The 9,316-nt window shown below is 42.9% G+C and overlaps 1 long non-coding RNA gene across 1 annotated transcript in view; it reads left to right on the top strand.

Moving 5' to 3' along the window:
• Positions 1 to 1,305: 1,305 nt before the first annotated feature.
• The window catches only part of LOC105739959, a 165,647-nt gene continuing 157,636 nt past the window's right edge, over positions 1,306 to 9,316 (top strand). The window contains exons 1-2 of the long non-coding RNA XR_001115959.2: positions 1,306 to 1,355; positions 2,397 to 2,509. This is a non-coding gene — a long non-coding RNA (uncharacterized LOC105739959). The remainder of the gene's footprint in view (positions 1,356 to 2,396; positions 2,510 to 9,316) is intronic.

The raw sequence follows: 9,316 nt of genomic DNA, 5'->3' as shown, positions 1-9,316 counted from the left end.
TCATGGGCTCTAAATTAGTCGGTCCTGGCAGAGTTTCTTGACTGTGCTGTTTATAAGCCCATTGAACCTGTGCACATTACATAGCTTCTCCATGCCTCAGTTTCCACACTTGTAAAATAGAGTTAATAGTAACTACCTTACAGAGTCATAAAAATGGAATGACTGAATATATGCAGAGCAGTGGCTTTCAACCGGGAGTGATATTGTCTTCTAGCGGATATTTAGCAATGTCAGGAGACAGCTTTGGTTGTCATAGCTGGGGGAAAGGTTCTATTGGCATCTAGTGGGCAGAGGCCGGGGATGCTACCAAACATTCCAAAATGCCCAGGGCTCCACAAAAAAAGAATTGTCTGGCTGAAAAGGTCAGTCGTGTCCAGGCTGAGAAATCCTGCTGTAGATTATGAGAACAGTGTCTGGCACACATGAAGCATCTGTTCAATTTCATTGTTATTTCCTAAAACTTCCAAAGTCTATGACCTGACACTCAAGGATAAGTATAAGCAAAGCTAACCTTTCTACATTTCTCTCCTGCTTCTCCTTTACGCAAACCACAAACTCTAGCCAGACGTGTCTGTCTGCTTGCTGTCTCCTATGTCATGCCCGTTCCTGAGTATGGGTCTCTGTCCCTCTACTGAGAGTTCCTCTCTCCTTAGCAGAGCAATTGCCATACCTCCTTTCAGATCCAGTTTCTCTGTGGAAGCCCCCACGTGATTCCTCATGCCTCATGCCTGGAAACCCTTTGTACAAAACACTTCAATGACAATTACATACATCTCCCTTTGTGTGCAGGTTTTGTTCCCCTATGAAATCCTGGCCCACCCCAAAGGAATTTTCCAGGGCCAGGCACTGTGCTAGTCCCAGAGTACAAACATTTAACAAGGTGCTGTCCTATCTGCTAGGCATGCACTTAATCTAGTATACAGTAGGAGCTCATTAAACACATGAAGGAGGTCATGAGGCCTAATGGAATGAATTTTGGAGTCTGGCACACTGGGAAGGGTTAAATCTAAACTCCGATCCTACTAGCTGTGTGACCCATTCAAATGACTCATCATCACGGTCTCACCTTTACATTGGGTGTGATATGAAGTCTGTCCAGGGAAGTTGACTGAATACTTAGTCACTGCATAAAAAATGTTAGTTCTTTTCCACCGCTGTTTACTCATTCGTTTTACAACTGCTCAACTTTGTTCTGGTCCAGCAGGACTCTCTTGTACAACCCCCAACAGCTCCATGCCAGTCCCTGCCCAGGGTCCAGCCTTGTCTTAGTGAACATTCATCCCCCTGACTCAGGCTGCTGCTTAGAAATTCTGTTTCGGTTGCAGTTCCATTGTGTGGAGCCAGTACTACAACTTGTAAGTAGAATTCCAGGAAAGGCAAAGCCCTCGAGATACCTCTACTTGGCTGAATCTGTGCTCTGTAACCCTTCTCTTCTCTGCATCCAAAGCACATTCTTTTTTATTATTATTATATTTTAAGTTTTAGGGTACATGTGCACAACGTGCAGGTTTGTTACATATGTATACATGTGCCATGTTGGTGCACTGCACCCATTAACTCGTCATTAGGAGATATACCAAAGCACATTCTAATTCTGCTGAGGAGATTCCTTCTGGGTTGTTTCCATGCAGCTGGGGGTACTAAAAGCAGCCCCAATTCTTAATGTATAGTACAGATGACACGTGTTTTGACTTACAGCATGTATTATCTGCTTTGCTGAGTCAAAAAACATGTAAAAGTTTTTGGTTAAGCTATTCACGACATTGCATTTGGAGGGCATGGAGCTCAGTGTGAGACGACCCAAAGACACAGTGTGGTGACAAGCTGGAGGTCATGATGCTTTTTATTTCTGATTGTGGTGTGGATGGGTATGGGGTGGCTCCACGCAAGTCACTTACTCTCTGGGCCTTCAGATGCAGCTTAGTATAGAGGGTGGAATTAGGCTAACCAGTATCTGCTGTGTGGCTTTGGACAAGTTAATTAGTCTCTTTGAGCCTCAGTTGTGAAATGGAGATGGCAACAATGTATAACAACAGAACTGTTGTGGGAATTAATAAAGATAAGGTTCAGAATTCTTAACACAGCATAGCAGACACTGTGGGTGTCCCTCCACCCCTCATCCCACTGTCCGTACACTGACAGCTATCTGTGTATTTCTTCTGTGGCGGCGGGAGCGGGGGGACTTGCCTTGGGAGGGTGCTCAGTGTATGTGTATGGCAGGCTGCAAAGCTGGGTGATACGGTTTGGCTGTGTCCCCACCCCAAATCCCCATAATCCCCAGGTGTCAAGGGAGAGACCAGGTGGAGGTAATTGAATCATGGGGTCCAGTTTCCCCCATGCTGTTTTCGTGATACTGAGTGAATTCTCATTGCACCTGATGGTTTTTTGTTTGGTAGTTCCTCCTGCATTCATTTCTCTTCCTGCTGCCTTGTGAAGAAGGTGTCTGGCTTCCCCTTCACCTTCTACTGTGATTGCAAGTTGCCTGAGGATTCCCTAGCCATATGAAACTGTGAGTCAATTAAACCTCTTTTCTTTATAATTACCCAGTCTTGGGCAGTTCTTCACAGCAGTGTGAGAGTGGACTAATAACTGGAAGTGCCAAGGATTTAATGTACCATGAGTTACCCCAACTAACATGGGGAGGGAGTTGGGGCAGCCTCCTCCCCGCTCAATGGGGAACCCTGAGATGTGCTCCATGCAGTATCTCAGAGACACACAGTGGAAATGAGCTCCAATTGCCCACAGAGGTAGCTGCTCATCGATGTGCTCTTATTGGTTTGCCTCTATTCCCTGTCTTACTCTGCCTTACAATGCTCCTTGTGATCACATCCCAAATAAACTCTGTAACCAAATCCTCATCTCACGCTATGCTTTTGGGAGGCCTCTGACTCATGCCTGCTGTTGGTAGTGAAATGTGAAAGCACTTTGAAAATGATAACACACTCTCCACACACATTCATTCCATCTCTACAGACCTGTATGCTACTGTTACTATTCAGCCAGCATCACCTACAGATAAATTTCTAAGTACCCTGCAACCAACTGGTTACAGCTGGTGATATAATTGTAGCATGGGTCTCTTTTTGAGGCCTGAATTGGGCATGCATGGGCATTGCAGGTGTGGAGGTTTTGGCTAAGTTCTAAATTTGATTTGGATACATTATTATTTAGATATTTTTGATCAAAAATCCTTTTATGATGGTGTATACATAAATTTGGTTTTGTTACGTGTGTGTATTGAGGGGTAATTGGTCACAAATTATTTTAAGAGACTGGGAAAGATGAGAGTGGGAACAGCATTATCCATGTGGAAGATGGCTGATTAAAGATGCCATAAATGGTTGGGCATGGTGGCTCACGCCTGTAATCCCAGTGCTTTGGGAGGCCAAGGTGGGCGGATCACAAGGTCAAGAGATCGAGACCATCCTGGCCAATGTGGTGAAACCCCATCTCTACTAAAAATACAAAAATTAACTGGGTGTGGTGGTGTGCGCCGGTAGTCCCAGCTACCTGGGAGGCTGAGGCAGGACAATTGCTTGAACCCGGGAAGCGGAGGTTGCAGTGAGCCAAGATGGCGCCACTGCACTCCAGCCTGGTAACAGAGTAAGACTCTGTCTCAAAAAAAAAAAAAAAAAGAAAAGCCACAATTTTCTCTCCCATTGAGAGGTGAGGTCTAATTGCCTTCCCCTTGGGTTTGTGCTGGTGTTGCTTACTTGCATTCGGTAGGATGTGCAGAGTGCTCCTGTGTGACTTCAGAGGCTTGGCCAGGAGAAGGCCTGCAGCTTCCTAACAGGTCTATTGGAACCCTTGCTCTTGGACACTGCTTCTCGGACTTCCTCTCTCAGAATCCAGCTTCCATGCTGAGAGAACCCCAGTCCCCATGGAGAGGCCATGTGGGAATGCTCTGAGTGACAGTCCTGGCTGAGCTCTCAGCCTACTGCCAGCATCAACTACCAGTCATATGAGTGAGATATTTTGGACATCAGCCCTGTTGAGCCTTCAGATAACTTCAGCCCCAGTCAAAATCCAGCTGCAATATAGGAGAGATCTCCAGCCAGAACCCCCAGCTAAGCTCTTCCTGAATTGTGGACTCACAAAATCATGAACGTGATAATAGTGTTGCTTTGAGTCTCTAGTTTTGGGGTAACTTGTTCTGCATTGGTAGCTAACTAGAAGAGGAAGGAAGAGATGTGTGGAGTTGAGTTGGAGTCATACCATAGAAACGTAATTTATTTAAAGTATGCACATTTGGTTGTGTATGTGTTTGCGGGGTGCAGAGACAGAGAGAGAGAGAGAGCACTTGACCGAGCAACTTAAGTTGTGTGGACAGTTGCACTCCTCATTCTATCAGTGGAAATTTTCCCAGAGTGAGGGTCACATGGTTGATGTGAATCTTCCTTTTGGTGAGTTGGTCTCAGTTATTACATGTCTCCCCCCTTGCCACACTGGACATGATTCTGGCACTCAAAATTAAAGATTTTCACAGGTAGTGCCCCCTAAAAGCAGGCTGACTTTTTTATCTGGTCCTTGACCATGGAAGTTCTTTTTTATTATTATACTTCAAGTTCTAGGGTACATCTGCACAATGTGCAGGTTTGATACGTAGGTATATATGTGCCATGTTGGTTTGCTGCACCGATTAACTCGTCATTTACATTAGGTATTTCTCCTAATGCTATCCCTCCCCCAGCCCCCAGCCCCCAACAGGCCCCAGTGTGTGATGTTCCCCACCCTGTGTCCAAGTGATTTTGTTGTTCAATTCCCATCTATGAGTGAGAACATGTAGTGTTTGATTTTCTGTCCTTGTGATAGTTTGCTGAGAATGATGGTTTCCAGCTTCATCCATGTCCCTACAAAGGACATGAACTCATCCTTTTTTATGGCTGTATAGTATTCCAGACCATGGAAGTTTTAATCTGCTCTTAAATGAAAACAAATATGATGGTGTTGGGCTTTTTGGGAGATGGTTTGCTAATCTTTAGTATGCTGCTTTCCAAAGAGAAGTTCAATATGAAATTTTAGGCTTATGATCTGAATTCAGAATGTAGCCCTAGGATAAAATGGGCAGGATGGATTATATTTCTTTGTATTCACCAAAGTACCTAAATAATGTCTTTATAGAGTAGATGTTTGATAAATATTGGTTGGTAACATTGGTTAGGTCCTAGAAAGAGCCCTTTAAGCAGATTCACAGTGACAGTGTTGACTGATTGCCACAATCCACCATTATTAATTTGAAATAGGGACTTTTAAGGCTTCTCCATTTGAATACCTTTCATTTGAACTGGAATTTTTCTGTATTAGATAAAACTTTGACCACTGCCAAGAATGTGTGCCAAAGATGGGGTAGTAGTATGAAGGGGTAGAATTGTGTAGAAACCAACTGCAATACTTACTGGAATCTTCTAAGAAAGGATATAGAATGCAGACATCACCTTTACTGTCATGGAGTTAACAGGTTAGTTAAGAAGGCAGATGGAGAACAGTATTGACAAATGTGATGAGTCTTATCCAAAGTGTTGCTATGGGAGCATTGAGGAACAGATTTAACTTTATCTAGGAGGTAAAGGAAAGTTGCTCTAAAAAATGACTCTGAAGGGTGAGAAGATATTAACTAGGTGAGGAGAAACAGGGAAATGTTATTTTAGGCAGAAAAACACACATGTGTAGTCTATAGCAAGGGATGGCAAACATTTTCTGCCTAAGGTCAGGCAGGTAATATTTTAGGCTTTGTGAGTCCTATGGTCTGTCATAACTACCCTGCTATTGTAGCGTGAAAACAGCTTGAGACAACGTGAAAATGAATGGACGTGGCTGTGTTTCAATGAAACTTTATTTGCAAAAACAAGTGGTGGGCCAGGTTTGGCTCAAGAGTCATAGTTAATCAACTCCTGCTGTAACCCCATGAAGCAAGTAACATCACTTCCATTTTATAGATGAGGAAATGGAGGCCTAATAGCACAGCACCGGTAAGCAGCAGAGCTGAAATTGAAATTATAATGAAAGTCCAGTTCATTATAATTCCAAACCTGTGCTCTTTCATCATAGTATCTACCTCCTTTCTAAAATATCTTTTCAAAGTTTCTATCACAACAGCAGAGCCATGTAACTGTCAATCACAAAAATGCCCAGTACATTTTACTACCCTGCCAAAAACAGTGGCTGGAAGGAATGGCTAAATGGTGGGTGTTAAGTACTCTTCAGGCTCTATACAGATTATTCCATGTGTATTTATCTTGCAATATGTATTGCTTTCATTCTTTGGTAATTTTTTATCTCTTTTGTGGTTTGCTATGCTATCGATGAATCACACAATCCAGCCATCATTTCAAGAGTTCTGAGAATCAAGTGTTTCCTCTGGCACAGCACTTCATCTGTTATTAATACTAATACAAAAATGTTTTAGGAAGTTTTAGTGTTTGCAGGCATCTTGTTTCTTTGTTGGATGTCTGGGAAAGATCAGAATGTGCAGTGCTAGCATTGTTGGAGTCCTTTGTTCCACATTAATAGTCTACTTTGACGTTCTCTAAGGTAGGCATGTTATGTCATATGGCCCGGGTTACTTGGTTTATAGCATTTTACAATGGATTTTTATTCATCTTTAGATAGTTCTTCTAAGGATTCCCTGGCCCTTTGGATATTAAGTTGTAAATATTTCAACATGCATCTTGGGGTTGAGAGAATGGGTAGTGTCTAGATAGCAGTCAACATGCATCTTGGGGATGAGCGAATGGGTAGTGTCTAGACGGCAGTCATTGAGGCAGTGCTTGGGCTTCCTGCTAGTTGGAGCGGGGAACGAGTAACCACAATTATCACTTCAGCTTCAAAATCCTGGGGCCAGGATGGTGGTGCATTCAATCTCAGAATATCTGTCAACTCTGTGCAGTTTCAGGGTGATCTAGGCACTTTCTTCTCCGTCTCTCTGAGCTCATTTTTTCATTCAACAAGTATTTGTTAAGTCTGTATACATCCGGCATTGTGCGAGATATTGGGCAAGAACAAACAGCTGCTTGTTCTTACGGAGCTTACGTTATAGTAGAGGAGACAGATATCAGAGAATTACATTGATGAATGCATATTTGTAAACTCAGTTTTTCATATTTGTAAACTGAGTATTTCAGTTTCTGAAATAAAGAAACACAGTACTGGAAAGCAGCTTGTCTCAGACTGGGTGGTCAGGGAAGATTCCCTGAGAGAATGCTTAGGCTGGAATTGAAGGGATAAATAAGGGGTAAAAACTAGCTGAAGGTGGGACCTTCCAGATATTCCAGAAAGAGAGACGAGCAAGAGCAAAGACGGCAACAAATTGAAAGAAGGCCAGTGGGCTCCAAGCATGCCTCCCTCCTCCCGGAGTGAGTTACCCTTCTCTAAGAATCACTGGAAAGCCTGTCCCTGGTCCTGCTATTGGATGCCTGGCGAGGATCCTGTAAAACTAGGTGAGGATTTTCTTTCCCAGTTCATTCACTCAGCACCTGTTCACACTCCCAGACTAGATGATAATACCCATGAGAAGAGTGTGTGAAACACTCTTCTACCTGGCAGAGGCCTGGGACTTAGCTTGAGCTGATGAAGAATTTCCTACGATCTTGGGTTGGACTGCAGGATGTGGTGCCCTCAGCTAATTTTAAGGTGGCCTCTGACAGACTGTTCAAATGAATCTTCAGTTCAGAGGGGCTGGGAAGAAACTGAGGAACATGGGCATACCTCGCTTTATTGTGCTGCACTTGTGCCTCACAGATAATTGCATTTTTAAAAATAAGTTGGAAGTTTGTGGCAACCCTATGTCCAGCAAGTCTATTGGCACTATTCTTCTGCCAGCATGTGCCATGTGCTAACTTCATGTCTCTGTCACATTTTGGTAATTCTTGAAATATTTCTAACTTTCTCATTATTATTATATCTATGATCAGGGATCTTTGATATTACTATTGTAATTGTTTGGGGGCACCACGAACAGTGCCCATTTAAGATGACAAGTTTAATCCATAAATGTGTGTGTTCTGACTGCTCCACTGACTGGCTTTTCCCCTTTCTCTCTTCCTCTCTTCAGGCATCTCTATTTCCTGAGACCCAGGGATATTTAAATTAGGCCAATTAATAATTTTACAGTGGCCTCTAAGTGTTCAATGGACAGGAGAGTGACACATCTCTCACTTTAAATCACAAGCTAGAAATGACTAAACTTAGTAAGGAAGGCATGTCAAAAGCCAAGATAGGCAGAAAAGAATGCCTCTTGTGCCAAACAGCCTAGTTGTGAGTGCAAAGAAAAAATTCTTGAAGAAATTAAAAGTGCTACTCCAGAGAACACAAAAATGGTAAGAAAGCAAAACAGCCTAATTGCTGATATGGAGAAAGTTTTAGTGGTCTACACAGAAGATCAAAGCAGCCACATCCTTCCCTTAAGCCAAAGCCTAATCCAGAGCAAGGCCCTAACTCTCTTCAAATCTGTGAAGGCTGAGAGAGGTGAAGAAGGTGCAGAAGACAAATGTGAAGCTAGCAGATATTTATTTATAAGGCTTAAGGAAAGAAACTGACTCTATAACATAATGCAAGGTGAAGCAGCAGCAAGTGCAGCAAGAAGCTGCACCAAGAAGCTGCAGCAAGTTATCCAGAAGACCCTGCTAAGATCATTGATGAAGGTGGCTACACTAAAAAACAGGTTTTCAATGTAGACAGAACAGTCTTATACTGGAGGAAGATGTCATCTAGGACTTTCATAGCTAGAGAAGAGAAGTCAATTCCTGGCTTCAAAGCTTCAAAGACAGGCTGATTCTCTTGTCAGGGGCTAAGGCATCTAGTGACTTTAAGTTAAAACCAATACTCATTTACCATTCCAAAAATTCCAGGGCCCTTAAGAATTAGTCTAAATCTACTCTGCCTGTGCTTTATAAATGGAACAACAAAGCCTGGATAAAAAACACATCTGTTTACATCATAGTTTGATGTATATTTTAAACCTGCTGTTGAGACCCATTGCATAGAAAAAAAAAAAAATGATTCCTGGCTGGGTGTGGGGGCTCATGCCTGTAATCCCAGCATTTTGGGAGGCTGAGGTGGGCAGATCACTTGAGGTCAGGAGTTCAAGAGCAGCCTAGCCAATATGGCAAAATTCCATCTCTACTAAAAATAAAAAAATTAGCTGGGTGTGGTAGTGCATGCCTGTAATTCTAGCTACTTGGGAGCCTGAGGCACAAGAATCGCTTGAACTCAGGAGGTAAAGGTTGCAGTGAGCTGAGATCGTGCCACTGCACTCCAGCCTGGGTGATGGAGTGAGACTCTGTCTCAAAAAGAAACAAAAAAGATTCATTTCAAAATA

Source organism: Nomascus leucogenys, chromosome 16, assembly GCF_006542625.1.
Source record: "Nomascus leucogenys isolate Asia chromosome 16, Asia_NLE_v1, whole genome shotgun sequence".
Lineage (NCBI taxonomy): Eukaryota > Metazoa > Chordata > Mammalia > Primates > Hylobatidae > Nomascus > Nomascus leucogenys.
This window is presented reverse-complemented; position numbering and strand designations above follow the sequence as displayed.